This window comes from Amblyomma mixtum, chromosome 8, assembly GCF_055824585.1.
Source record: "Amblyomma mixtum isolate Tamu chromosome 8, ASM5582458v1, whole genome shotgun sequence".
Taxonomy (NCBI): domain Eukaryota; kingdom Metazoa; phylum Arthropoda; class Arachnida; order Ixodida; family Ixodidae; genus Amblyomma; species Amblyomma mixtum.
The window spans coordinates 68,062,135-68,077,421 of NC_143019.1; the positions used below are offsets into that span (position 1 = coordinate 68,062,135).

General features: G+C 50.6%; 1 protein-coding gene and 1 pseudogene across 1 annotated transcript in view; one reads left to right on the forward strand and one right to left on the reverse strand.

Annotated features, from left to right (window-relative positions):
- Window positions 1-15,287, forward strand: part of LOC149332843 (uncharacterized) — a 97,161-nt gene that overhangs the window by 49,575 nt on the left and 32,299 nt on the right. The window lies entirely within an intron of this gene.
- On the reverse strand, window positions 1,956-4,116 carry LOC149332844 (endothelin-converting enzyme 2-like; annotated as a pseudogene).

Sequence of the window (15,287 nt, forward strand, 5' to 3'; positions counted from 1 at the left end):
TCCACGTGTGGAGAGAGGCGATCCCGAACCATCGTCTCCATAAGCTTGCCCGCACATGAGGTCAGTGATATGGGCCTCAGGTTGTCCGTATTCACGGCCTTACCTGTTTTAGGGATAAACGTCACAAGTGACGTTTTCCACTTGGGAGGGAGTGGACGCCCGTCCCAGATCTGGTTGATGTATTCTAATAAATGGAGGTAGGCTGAGTCCGGTAGGTTCGCCAACAGGTTCACTGTTATGTGATCCCGTCCCGGAGCCGTACCCCGGTGCATTTTTGCTAAGGCCGCCTTAAGGTCATGCAACTCAAAAGGGGCATCGAGTGTTTCATTAGGCCTGCCAGAGTACATGTACTCAGGCCCAGGCGGGTCCTCCGTACGACAGAGATATCTGTCGCACAGAGTGTCAGCAAGTTGCGCCGTCGTACCTAGATACCCTTGCAGAGCCCGCCGGAGCTGCTTTTGCGTCTCCCCTCTCGTTTGGGAGGGGTCGATTAGACTGCGAAAGAGACGCCACGTCCCTTTCGAGCTCATCTGATGAGCTGCGGCGTCGCAGCGTGCTATCCAATTTGAATCTGAGAGTTCGGCAGCCTACGCTGCAGCCTGCTCTGTGAGTTTGGCTATGCGGTCGCGTAATTTGCGATTAGTTTTCTGCTTTTTCCACCGTTTAGTTAAGCTCCGGCGCGCCTCCCACAAATGCAGGAGGTGGGTGTCCACTGCAGGGATCTCTTCGGTGGTTTGTAGTGTTGTGACGTGTTGTTTCTGAATGTTGTATATGTGGTTAGCCCACTCCGCGTAGCCGCCGGAAAATAGTACGAGCGGCGGTGCAGCTGCTAGTAGCTGCCACCGCCGACGCGCGCGCGCTCGTCCTACCGTTACTGTGTGACGTCACGGTTGCTATGCACAGCTGCGCCCCCCCACCGGCTGCTAAGGAGGGGAGGAGGGTGTCCACTGCTGATTACAATGGACAATGGCGACGGCGACGCTGCGAAAAGCAGTAACGGGCGCCTAAGAGCTGCGCTCTAAAAACCAAAGGCGCTGCAATAGCAGAGAGCCACGCAGTATCGCGTGGAATATACATGACTTTAATTACATCGCATGTAGGCAGAATTGCTACGCTCAGGGCAGGTTGCTCATGGCTGCGAACACCTGCGTATACTGCCTTCGGCTTAACTATAGTAAGGTCATGGCTGCGAACACCTGCGTATACTGCCTTCGGCTTAACTATAGTAAGGTATCCTAAATGCATATTGTCCTCTGTCCTGTTGGTCCTGCAAGCCACCAGCCCATTATTGGATGCGGGGATCCGCTGAAAACTGTGCAGATATATCCGATGGAGAACACTAACAGCACAAGTTTATAGCTGCGAAGGGTTTACACGGGTGTTAAGCATCAGTCCCGGCTTCATGCGAGCGCTGCAACGCGCGCTAAAGCTGCGCGGGGGACACGCGCACCGCCTTTAAAGCCTTGAGAACAGCAGCACCACCCTTCACTAGCAACCTCTCCAACAGGACTAACTGTTCCCACGGTTTTGCAGCAGCGCAAGTGTTAACGTAGTTCTACAGTTTATCCTAGCACAGAATACAATCCACCGTCAATGTTACTTTCACCACCAGCACATTGGCTCACTGTAGCAACAAGGCGCACGCTGCCCAAACCGTATGAGGCAGTACACAGTCTCACTCGCGTATATGCCAGTCAGGCATAACAGTGCAGCAAACAAAAACAACGAAAAAAACGGCACTGCGATTTCTGTTACGTGTCCGAGCAAGAGCCAAACAAAAGATTTCGACAAGTCCCCATTACGTCCAGGAAAGGAAGTTAACAGCGAAGCAACTTCTGCACTCTAAAAAGTAGCATATGAAGACAACAGGCTGATGATGCAGCGATAAGGTATGTAACAAAAATAAAGTGCGTGTATTCCTGAGATATTTTACAGCAGCGTTAATTGCAGAACAGTCACTTAATTAGCTCGCTTAAAAAAAAGGGACATTTTTTCTCTGGGTTCATCTTGCTCCCTCGCGGACATTTAGTACGCCTGGGCGAATAAGTGAGAATTCCTCACGACCTTGTTGCGGTCTGCCGCGCTGGGGTTCCGGTCCCCGGCGCTCGCACAGGTCAGGAAACACAAGGTCATAAAGAAGACGCGCTCTTCGGGAAGCTTCTCACCGAGTGCCGAATCGCCGCCGTCGGACTCTAAGCGAGACTTATTGAAGGCGGAGAAGACGACCTCCAGGGCGGGCACTTCGGGGAACACGCTCGCGTTTCCCGGCTCATGCTGACACTGTTCGCGAGCGAGGAATGCTGCCAGCGTGGACTTGGACAGGATGGTGCCGTCTACCATGGTCCCGTTGGCCGCCCACCTGATTCCTTCACTGTCCAGAGCCTTGACCAGCTGCATGGCCATGAGGAAGAGGAGGCCACCGTACAACATGGCATTGGTCCCATGACGGTAGTACGCGGTGGTATTGGCCATGCCGACTGCCAGCTTCGCGGCGTTAGAGACGTAGTCGTAGTCGGCGTAGTCCGGGAAGTGGTTTCCCAGCAGCAGCATAGCCTTGTCATATTCCGGCGTGTTGTGCATACCTCTTGCCTTCTGTCGTGCTTCGACCCAGTAGTGGGCGTAGGATGGCTCTTTCTCTGGAAAGAGGGCGTAAATGTTTTCCAGCACATCGTCCTCGAGGAGTGAGGCCGGAGGCCAAAGCGCATTTTTCACGGCCAAGAGCTTGTCCGTCACCAATGCTTTGCTCCGGTCGTCCGTCCAGTGTGCATTTTGAGTCCTCTCCACGGCAGCCGAGATAAGGCGATTGAAGCCGGTGTTTATGATATGGCGGTCACGGTCAGTAAACCTCGTGAAGTAGGCGAGCCCGAGAACGAGAACCTTGAAGAAGGCTTCCACGTGGTGTGCACAGTATACCGGAAGCAACAGGTCAGCAATCTCGTGGCTGCCGTAATAGCGAACGGCGGCGGAATAGTCGGCAACAATACTGAAATACTGCACGATAAGCCACGCTATGTGCTTCTTCAGCAGAATTGCGTCGTACTTGGCGAGAATTTTCGCCACTGTTTGAAGGAGCGACACGTCGGCGACAATAACGTCGTCGTGGACACTTAGTTCCGTCTGGAGCGAAAGACCAGCTTGGAAGCTCCGGGTCCACTCGGTCGAAGATACATTTGATACGTGGGAGCTGATCTCTCCGAAGGAGAAGAGGGCTGGCGTCTTCCTGGTCGATGTGGACACATTGTACAGGGTGTCGATAATGTCTCCTTCCATTCTGCGCATCTCATCGACGGTGTTTTGGGTTAGTGGTGGCCGAGTAGCGCTGTCAGGATAGAGGAAGATGAGGAACTGCTCCCAGTACTTGACGTACGCATTAGAGACTCGGTGGTGGTGATTCCGGATTATTGGCAGGTATAGTCCCGGACTAACAAAGACGCGACGCTTCCCAGATGACGACGGGCGCAGCACGTTCACCGTGATCCAGAAAGACCACTGCCACTGGTAACTGACGGAGACTAACATTCCCAACGGCGTCAGCGTCTCTTCGGGAGCTCCTGGCCAGTTGATACCGCACTCCTTTAACTTGTCGCGGATTAACGCAATCTGCGAAGCGTTCTTACGGAAGTTTTTCGCGCACATCTCATACATGGAGAGCGATTTTTTGCCAGCGGTCAGCGACAGCGACCCTCTCTGCAGAGTGTCCACGATGCGATCGTACCAGGTGAACCGCAGGTCATCCATTGTCGACCTGGCCAGTTCACGGTGAGCCTTAGGCGGTTCCCACGCTGAACAGACGAAAGCAGCATAGTCTTCGCAGGGATCGAGCTTCCAGTTAAGGTTCTGGGTGAGAAGCGCCGCGTGGCGACGGCAGTCCTCCGTGCGGCAGAATTTTTGGCTGGTGGCCCTCTGCCTTGAGATGGCGAAAAGGATGGCTAGGGTGCCGAAGAGGAGGCCGGTTCCAACGCACACCGAAAAGGCGGTGATGGTGGTCCCAGTGGGGCCACGCGACGGTTTCTGGATGGGTGAGCGCTCCGGAGACCGTGATGCCTGCGGCGTGGAAGGATCTGTTATCAAGACACAGCTTTTGTTGGCACGACTGTGTTGCAGTTCGCGGTACATTTTAAGAAATGTTGGCGAAAGGAGAGACGGGTAGCAACAGAAGAGGGCGGTACAATTTGAGCGGTTAGATTTGCACGCTTCGTCGTCGTCCAAGCAAACAGCCAGCTGTGTGTGTTCTCGATGTGCACGTTAGAACAAGGTTCAAGAACCGGGATACAAGACAGAAAAAGCAGCAGCTATGAGCACTTGAGCAGGCTGCTCTGGCCTTAGTATAGCTTTATTTTATGGGTCTGATGGAAGCAGCGTCTCTTCGGACTGCTGAAACGAGTCAGCAATCTCTTGGTCATCATAATTTTATTATTTTTGTCATATGAAGTCAATGGCACTGGAGACGGCTCGCAGTGACTATCCCTGCTGAGCGTAAAACAAGTGATGCCGACGGTAGAACTGTGCATAGTTCTCATTTATGCTTGCAGAAGTATATCTATTCCTCGTAGAAACAGAAGGTATCAGAAGATACCTTCTGATAACACTGAAAACACTGAAAACCGAAACTCTATCGGAAAAACCCTAGGGCTGCACGAACAATAATCTTTCCAAAACGAAGGCAATACGGATAGGCTAGATAGAATGGCAGGTGTGGTACCACCGCCCAGTGGTGCCACCACTTTCCGCCGCCCAGGTTGCTCTTCCCTAGCGACCAATCATTGATTTGATTGCCACCTGCCACGGTGGACAGTTTGCTCACTATGTGGTGGGCAGGTTGTGATGACGTCGCAGAGTCAGGTGACCTAGGTGGCCCACCTGCCTCCTAGGTTGCTCTCTGGGCACCGCCTTCCAGCCATGCTCGTGATTGTTCGCCAACAACGCCTGCACCGGATTGTCTGGACAAAGAGGCCTTTAACACTGTTGCGTTAAAACGCAACACTGATCTCCACCAGACTGATCGATCGCGGCTAGTTGGTGTACGTATGTCATTTCGAAGCTGTAATTTCAGACGGAGAGAGGAAGAGAGACATGTACGAGCGCAACACGTAGGCCACCCTGCGAAGTTCTTGTAAAAGATCGCAGCATCAATAAATAAATATAAAATATATAAAGAAGGCAGGCGAGCGAGCTTTGCACGTCACTGCAGTGATGACACTGTAGCGATGATGGACACTGTACACTGTAGCGCATGGATTATGAACAACAGTGATAAAATGACTCCATTTAGCTACAAACGAAGTCCACTGGAGTGGTACGCGTGTAGCGCTCGTCAAAGACTGTCTCCGTGTGTCCGAGAGAATTTTCAGCGCTTCTGAAACAACTTATCTTCACAAGGGAACACGCCATACGAAAGCAGTATATTAACCTTATGGCTGTCATATCATACGCGCAGGAAAATAATCTTTTGTTGGCGCCGAGACAACGCCAGACGTCCTGAGAACGTCCTCAAATGGTCAGAACGTCCTCATCCCCAACAGGACATTCTGAGTACCTTTTCAGTTCATCGGTGACTAAAGAGGAAGGCAGAGAACAAAATAGTGCCCAATATCAGTTGATGAGAAGGACGAGAATTGAGTCATGGGTTCGAGTGTAGGGCATTAGGGCACAGTGTGCCAAACTAGGCTGAAGCCTGTTGCGTCGCCCAATCTGGAACGCCGCCACACGGATAGACCGCTACGTGGCGCTGAACCCTGTGCGGCATCTGAGCGGGCCGTTTTTCAAACATTTGGAACAAGAGTGCGGAGCTGTGCTATTCGAACTTAGTGCCAATTATTGGAAACCTATTCGAACACTTGAGACCCAGTTCGATTTGTATCGAATAACATTGAGGTTTGTTACTCGATTACCGCGGTGAATCGAAAAAAAAATATTCAATTTCCTATTCAAAAGTTCCGAATGTTCGCATATTCCTACAAAACATTCAAATTGCCATGATCGTACTGCTGCATTTGAAAGGGATGAAAAAGTTTTGCATTTTGCTGCTGATTTATTGTAAGCGTCGGAGTTTCTGCATGGTTGCTATGTTTAAAATTTTAGACATGCATAAATGATAGTAACGAACTATTTTGAGTTATGCGTTAATCACATTTTTCTTTCTCAAGCTACCAAAATTTACATTCTATGCGGGCGATTAGCGAGGAATTACTACACGTTTTTGACTTAAACCGAACTTTTCTTTCTCAGGCCCTTATAGAGCTAACTAATGGATTCATCCCAGCCATAACCATCTTTGAAGAGGACCAGTCGCGGCGATTAGCACCACATACGCCAGCATAGACGCGCAAGCAGGCCTATTCTCATATACGGCCAGAATCCTCAGGTCCTACACCACCCTCTTATCTAAGGTCGTACTCGTATGGAACGAAGGCCATGATGTCCCTTCGTGCCCAACAGCGTGCATACTGCCGCCCGCGCAAGCGGCAACCAGATGCCGAAATCGACTACAGTCCCTGACGGGAAGGAAGGAAGGAAAGAGACTTTAATGGATAATGGAGAGGTCTGCCTGGTTATGGTCCTGGCATGCTACTCCAGGTGAGGATGAAAGAAGAGGGTGAAAAAAAAAGTGACATCAAACATACTCAACACTCACGCACTATCACACACACAATGATTATCAAAGTATGTCCACTAAAACCGTGTCCCTTAGATGACTATCAAAGTATGTCCACTAAACCCGTGTCCCTTAGAAAAACTAAGAAAGCTTTTGTCCCTCGCTCAGCCGAAGTTGCATCAGTCCAGGGTCCAAGGACATGCTCCAGGTGCACGGGGTCGTCCTTACGAAGTCCTAAAGCACCTAACAGTGCCTTGCGATGAGTATTAAAGATTTGGCAGTGGCAAATCAAGTGTTCAATATCTTCGCGCACACCACATGTCGGGCACAGAGGGCTACTTGATACACCAATTTTATGAAGATAGAATTTAGAAAAGGCAACGTCCAGACGAATTCGGTGCAGGCAATTACAGTCACGTCTATTTAAATTCCGGGGCATGCGGAATTCACAAACGGGGTCAATGCGAAAGAGGGGTCTGTATTGACGCCGCGGATCACACCACAAAGAGCGTTGCGTCTGCCAGGCTTTAGTAGCGAGAAGTCTCGCGCCATCACTACGAGAAAAGGGTATCGGTAGAACCAAGGAGGTGTCGCCATGCGCCGTTCTTGCTGCACCGTCAGCACGATCATTGCCTGCGAGGCCACAGGCTCCCTGCGAGGCTCCCTGACGGCAGCCAATACCGAACCAATAAGCAAGTGTACTACAGCATCAACACCTGGAAGCTGTTGTGAACTCACTTGCAACACTTGCGTCGGCACATAGGCGCTAATTAATCACCAGCCTGACAAAGAGCGATTACACCGGTAGAGCAAGAAGCGGGTAGAGCAAGAAATGGAGAGAAAGAGCAGAGTTCTGTCCAGCTACCTGTTTGGGCCAATAATCTACCGGGAGAAAAAAACAGCGCAGGAACAGGAACACAAGAAAAGCAGACGACGGGACAGGCGCTGCGCTGTCCCGTCGTCCCAGCGCCTGTCCCCTCGTCGTCTTTTCTTGTGTCCCTGTTCCTGCGCTGTTTTTTTTCTCAAGATGTACCAACTAGCCCAACTCGCCGTTTTACTGAATCTACCGGGACGCTTCCAAAGATAGCACCCGAAAAGAAATTCCTTCCTCATTGGATGAAAAGGGCGGGAATCTGCTCACGACTGCATTTAAGAGCTCCCGCCTCCCTTCTTCAGAGCATTCCACAATTTGATGTCTCTTGGCATGTAGAGTGCATTTCGCTGCTGCAGGATCTAAATATGTGAATATATTTTTCTTGATGTTTTTCTTTAAATTTCCCGTCCCCTCGTCATTGCTCCTGCCGGTCAGCCACTGCGGACCCGCGTCCCAACAGCAGGCACCGATATCCACCACCCAGCAAACGACTCAGCCGAGCCGAGGCCGTCGTCTAGAGAGAGCTACAAACCCAAACATATACTCATTTCAGCTTCTAACATAAACTACAACCCACATTTAATCATAGTATATACCCACACTGTTACCAATATTCTTTATACTATACCCCCTGGGCGTGTCAGATCAACCCGTCGGCCCCCCCCCTGTCCCCGGCTCCAAAGACGCCCCAGTAGTGGATGACCAGTGCAGAACTAGTGGACCGCTGCAGCAGGACCCCTGGACAGAGGATACCTCCCGCACTGCTTCGACACAATCATCGATCGACTCTTCCAGATTTCTCGCAAGAGCTTGGGGGAGCTCCCTCAAGCTCCTGTTGTCGTTGCGACTGAAGAAAGAATAAAACGCAAAGTGCACGGGCCTGTCCACTGGCTCGAGTTGAACTACAATCTCTGATATGTGCAGAGAGAAGAGAGTTTAAAGATATCCGAGAAGATGCTCGTCGCAACAACCGTACCCGCCGAAGCGGCGACGACGGCTTTAGCAACAGAGATCCCCTGAGACAAGGAGCCCTCGCCACAGTCGACAAGAGCAACTAGATCCCAAATAACAAAGGCCAAGAATCTACCAGCAACGAACCCTCAAGCTCCGTTGCATCTGGCAACACAAATATCAACGAAGCGCTCTGTAGCCGACCAATTCGTGGAAATGAAAGGAGCGCTCGTGTAGCGTCAGTCTGTCCCCGCATCTGACGCCTTGCTGTATGCTTAGCATGCAGCCTAAGTTGGGACTCCTGTTTATTTTACTGCATGCGCCCAATGCCCAAGGAGTCTGCAGAGGCGAAATCGTGCGTGTGCAGTTTACTCACTTGATTCATATTGCAGCGAAGCAACACAAACACACGTAGAAGGAACACGCAAAAAACGCGGACTAACGCTGCACTCGCAACTGGTTTACTGCGAAAAGATTTCAAGCTTAAAATGGCTCACGCATCTGCGCACTACAGAAAGAAAACCATCACAAACACGTGCCAAGAAATAACATCTTATCATAATGCCGCAAAAAGGTTGAATTCCGAAGCGTACAAAAAACCGATGCATCACTAATGCAGCAATCTGCTTTTTCCTTTATGTGAAAGGCCTCCAGGAGTTCACGTGGCGTTTTATACTTGCTTCTGCCTAGGATTCTAACACTATCGAAACGTGGCGAACATGTCACGCCTGACTGGCAGTGCCTTCTTCTGCAGTTTACTCACAATAGTCTGGAGATTGGCCATCGTCTTCAGCAGGTCCCCCGTCGATGACTTCCGGGGCTTAATGGAGGGTACGGATCTCCGCTGCCCAGTGTGATCCCAGCGATTCTTTCCCTGCGAGAGCGAATTCATTAGCCAGCGTTGACCGACTATCCCGACGAATGTAGTGCCCACAATTACTTCAGGTGCCATTAAAGGTTGATGCATTTTAACGCAAGAAAACTGCCCGTTGGCTAGGAGCTATACCCACCGAGCTCGCTTAGACTTCTCTTGAACAGCAAAAGGTTTTCATTCATTCATTCATTCATTCATTCATTCATTCATTCATTCATTCATTCATTCATTCATTCATTCATTCATTCATTCCGCGGCATGTCTCAGGAAGACATCTGCAGTCTGCCACTATATACCGGAGGACACCGATTCATGTTCTATCAAGTAGATTTTTGGAACGCGACCGAAGACAGCAGGGCCGAGCCGATATTCTGCATTACGCCTTTTAAATGTGGCTGCCTCGGACAGAAATCTAACCGGTGAGAGCTGCCGCGGACGGTACGGCCGAACGTTCTGCTAGGTCATCAAGATTATGAGCATCATAACCATTGTCCGAGTCTAGACAACTGCAAGAGAAGAGCTCTCTCATCGACCATCAATCATGTGTGTTTCGCCCCTCTAAGTTCCTCAGGTCGTCCGTCCGATTCTCCCCTGTTTCTATAGGTTATAATTTCTATGTTAACTCCGTCTCTTAAGTAATACCCCCCAAAATGGGAGTATTTAAGGAAAATAAAGTTGAAGAAGTGAAGCATATTCAGCCTGTCTCTCAAAGATGTCAGACCGGCAAGCACGCAGCCTATTGCGCCGTCAGCAGCGTACATTACTCGAGCAGTTATTCAGGATGTTCTGCGTACAGTTAAGCTCATCGTTTTGCCTTCCTGTTCTCATGACATCGTCTCGGGTCGGGACACCACAACGCGGCTACCGATGGTGCTGTGCTGACCTGGATTTATTTGCGCTCGGTGATACCTCGCCAACCGTTGCTTCTCTGAAAGCCACCGTCGTCGAACAAACTACCTTCCTGCGTGCTTCTGTTATTGTGCCCATCTTTTGGGACTTTGTTCGTGACGGGCTTTTTATACCACTGCCATATTCTTTCGTCGCGTCTTGCCTCGCCTTACGGGGAACTGACCTCCTACGTTGGCCACACCGAGTTGTCTCAAACCCGTTCTCATTTGCCCGTTGACTTCGATGTCCTCTACACCTGTTGCCGCGCTCGACACGTCGTCTACAGACGTTTACCTTCGCTTCATCGGCAGCCCTTGATTCTAAAAAATCAACGAGCTCAAGTTCTCGCGTTACTTGATCGATTTCGACCCTTCTCCGATACTCCCCAACCCGCTTGGAGTCGCACGTCTACAGACACCATCACAATGACACCGGTTTCCATGTTCTACTGCTCCAGTTCCCATGTCTTGTGTTCGCCACTGAGCACTACGTTATTGAGGAACAGAAGTGACACAGGCCTCAGAGCAGTGCTATTCAGCCCTCTAACAGCCTGCAGGCCTCACTGATGGTGCTTTTGAACAATAAAGATGGTTATGTTTGTTTCTTCGTTGGTTCAACATCATAACCAGCCTGACTACGCCCGCTGGCAAAGGCCTCTCCCATGTATCTCCAAACAAACCTGTTCCTTGCTAACTGTGGCCACCGTATTCACGCAAGCCTCTTAATCTCATCCGCCCGCCTAACTTTCTGCCGCCCTCTGGCGCTATTGCCTTCTCTTGGAATCCACTCCGTCACCCTTAAGGACAAGCGGTCATCTTACCTTCGTGTTGCATGCCCTGCCGAAGCCCATTTCTTCGTCCATTACTGCTGCCTAAATTGGATCAGGTGAAAACCCGTGTATCAGCTCCACCTTACTGTACTGCCTACTATAGGCTGAACTCTTTTTTTCGCCCGGCTTACGCTCTGAGTAACGGAAGGTGCCCATGGTAGCCACAGATCGTCCTAAAACAGCATGTGGCCTGTGCTGCCTCATGCCTGTGTTACCTAGACGACATTGTGATCTTATCGCCAGACTGCGATTCATCCCTCTCGCCTGAAGCATTCCTTGACTTGTCCAACGTACACCGGCCTCCAGCTCACCTTAAAACTGTCGCTTTGCTACTTTGGTACATTGGTTGGTAAATTGGTTTTTGAGAAAAAGAAATGGCGCAGTATCTGTCTCACATATCTCGGCGGACACCTGAACCGCGCCGCAACGGAAGGGAGTAAGGTGGGAGTGAAAGAAGAAAGAGTGAAAGAGGTGCCGTAGTGGAGGCCTCTGGAATAAGTTCGACCACCTGGGGATCTTTAACGCGCACTGACATCGCACAGCACATGGGCACCTTTTGCGTTTCAACTCCATCGAAACGCGGCCGCCGCGGTCGGGTTCACACCCGGGTACTCCGGCTCGGTAGACGGGCGCCTTACCACCGAGGATCCGCTGCGGGTTTGCTATTTTGGAGTTGGCAGTTTCAGGACACTTGTCAAATAAGAATGTCAGCGCCGATCCAGTGAAACTTCGTGCTGCGACTGCATTTCCGAAACGTACAGGGTCCGTCAAAAGTTCCAAGGCCACAGGGTTTGCTTTTGAGCAGCATAGTCGGGCTCTTGAGAAACCCTCAAAGCTCAAAATATCTGTAGAGAATAGAAGAAGGATCGTTCTATCATCTGAAAACCTCGATAGCTCTATTGGAATCTTATGTGCCAGGATATACCGATGAAAAGCGGACCATGTGGCCTGGGAACTTTTGACGGACCCTGTACATACATCCTAAGCTGCCTAAGATGCTCCTCAGGAACTGCGGGGCATCTTAGGCCTCTGCCCCTATTTCTGGCATTTTATGGGCAACTTCGCTTCCGTTGTTGCTCCTCTGACTCACCTCTTCGGTAGCTATGCGGATTTTTATATGGTCCCCAGAAAGCGGCGACGCTTAGACTACCTCGCACAATCCCTTAACGGCACCACTCCTCCTGCGCCATTTCAGCCCGCAAATCACCCGGTCGCACGGTGGCTCACGAGAGACACTCAGTGGCGCCAAAAGCATCGCCATGATGACTGACAGCTTGGAACGCCTTTCCTGCGCGGTTACTCGGTGTCCATAGATACTATCCAGTACTCTCGGCCTTTCCAAGAAACTTCTTGCTATATACCATTAGCCCTACCACGTAATGGAGCGCACGTCTGAACTAAAGCCACTCACGCAATCCCCCGATCTTTGCGGACGCGGCCGCGAGACTGTGCACCTCCACAGCTTCAAGCGGTGCTACGACCCGGTTTTTTCGGCGGTCCCATGAGTCGTCAAGACGACACCTCCTCTCCTTGGGGGCCTCTCTTTAGGAGAAGAATAAGATTCGTATTCTCTTAGCCACATTGCCATCGCTCAAGGCCACAGCCAGCCCGACCTGGCTGGCCGCGGACTCTCTGCACTGATGCTCCCGTCGACCTCAGCGTAGCGAAAGAAAATACCCACCACACCTTCTACATATACATTGAGGGCAAAACAGACTTCACGCGGAGCCGTGTTCCCGGAAAGTGTGATCGACCCTTTACATCTAGTATATTCTCTTCTCTAAGGATATGCGCACACTTAGGTCATTAGATAAACTTCTAGTTGATAGCGGGAGAAATTGCGCTCCCCCCTATTCTTATTCGGATAATTTATTTCCCGAGAGCTGGACGTGCCCTGACTACTTGAAACAGATACACGTACTCCTGACCTACCGCCAGGACAGCGACAGCCCTCTAAGAAAAAACAAAAAATCGTCATGCATTCAAACAAAAGATTTACCGTGCGCGTCTCGGCCCATGAAAAAACAAAAAATCGTCATGCATTCAAACAAAAGATTTACCGTGCGCGTCTCGGTCCCATGACCAGTGGGGACGGACACCGGCAAGTCCGCATGAGATGCTGACAGTTCTCCGGGCTCCCCTTGAGGAGAGACAGGTTGACTGGACATCTGCTGCATCTGCTCTTGTCCTCCGTCCGTGCTGCCTAAGGCGGCCCGCTCTGGAACTGCCGCTTCCGGGGCTTCGCCCTTACACTTGTCGGTGGCGCCCTCTCCGCTGGTTTCCTTCAGTGTGTTGGTCGTGGCGGCGTTGGTGGCCGCAATGCCCTCGTGTTCTTCGGTGTCAGCGGGAGACTGCGGGAGTGTGCCAGCCAGCTGCACCTTCTCGATGTCTTCGTCCTTGCTGCCACGTTTTATTTTTTCCCGATGCTTCTCTCCTTTGTGTCGTTTGCCGCCTCTTTTCGACAACGCCATCTGCTGTAGGAATCGTGGAGATAGCGATACTGTTAACGATGAAGATAAGAGAGAGCAGGATAAGCACATGGCCAAAGGCACTTGGGGTATATTTCGTGTCCATTCTCCCCTAGTCTGTGATATCGCAATAAACTAATGACAACACGAATGCCAACTTCAGGTCGCCCGCAATGATATTTATTCCTTTCCTGCCAATCTTTACTATCCAGCCTATAAAAGACTTACCGACATTAGGCAATAGTCGTGTTATCTGGGCCAGACCAGCCCTTCAAGCTTAAGTGTCCCCTCCAGGTTTTTATTAACTTCCTTTCATCACATCATCATCATCATCACTGTCAGCTGCATTTCATCCACTGCAAACTAATATGGTCCGATTATATGACTCCCAATGCTCTCCATCTGCCTTGGGCCTGTTGAGAGCTGCCTATAGACCAAAAACTTCGTCATCTCATCGTCCCACCTTACTTTATAACTCATCCTCCAACTTCAAGGTACTATGATTCGCTGTAGGAGAAAAAAATTAGTTTGAAGAGACGTTGCAGAGAAGCTGGACGAAACAAATAATTTACTCAAAACTCAAAACTCAAATAATTTACTCAAAACTCTAATAGTATAGCAATCATTTATTCATTTCATTTATTTATACTGTCAGCCCAGATCACGGGCTATAATCCTTCGATATTACGCAATTTACAATTACAAATACAAGTATTTGTGATCTTAGAACACGAATCTCTCAAACCAGCTGGACTTACTTTCTGAATTACTTCAATGAGAAAGGCGATGGCTCGTTTGCCCGTGTTGGAAAAAAGGTTCGATTATATCGCACAGTACACCTATAGGCCGTCCAGCGTTGAGAAGAATCGACGGTGATAGGGGAATATCGAACGCGCCTATCCTCCAGATGTTAAGGCCTTTCTACCCAGACCCCCGTGATCCAGATGTGGCAGCCTGTCTAGACCATTCAAATAATGGTACACGTCCTCCGTATGGCTCAGGCCTACCTGGACACCGCTCTTATTGGCAAGCAGGTGAACACGGGAAGCTATGGTATACTGTAGTGCAGAGGACGGCTTACCCTGCAGAAAGCCCACTATTGCGCTATACCTCTGTAATAAATCAGAGGGACAAAAGGCGAGTGGTACTCTGGCCAGATACCCAAGCCGCCCAGGTAATCAGCCCAATATTGCAAATGGATGGTTTGACACTAATCTTTTGTAGGAGCGGCATCTGCCGATACGTTTCCAATATTGGCCCGAATACCTGTGCTGAGTTCCAGTGTTATTTGAATCTACCTGATCCGCTGTTGTAGGTGACGGCAACCCCACCGAGGCCGCTTCCCCCAGTGGCTGCGGAGATTCTACAGCCGTGTTTCGCACGGCCGGTGGCTCCGCGGATTCCACCCGGACTTTGCTGGTGGCTGCCTCCATGTGGACTCCGTTCCGCAGTTCGCTGGCTGCGGCAGTGGCACTGCTGTCCGGAGGTTTCGCGTCGCTGACGCCGGGGGACATGGCGGTGCCTGAAGACCCGGGGACCGGCGAGGAGCCAGCTGGAGGGGCGTCCAGGTTGGGTCCGTGCTGATGGCGCTTTCCTCGATGGGCATGCTTGCCGCTCGGTTTTCGCATGCTGACCTGAGCAGACGCGTTTTGTACAAAAAGGGAATCTCGCCTGGAGGATTTCAAGAGAAAGCGTCTTCGGCTGTTCATACCCAACAATTCTGGAAGAAAGCATTTTTGAGCGGGAAACGGCCTATGAACGCATTTTTTTTCATATAATTTAAGATTTCGCCATAACAATCAATATAT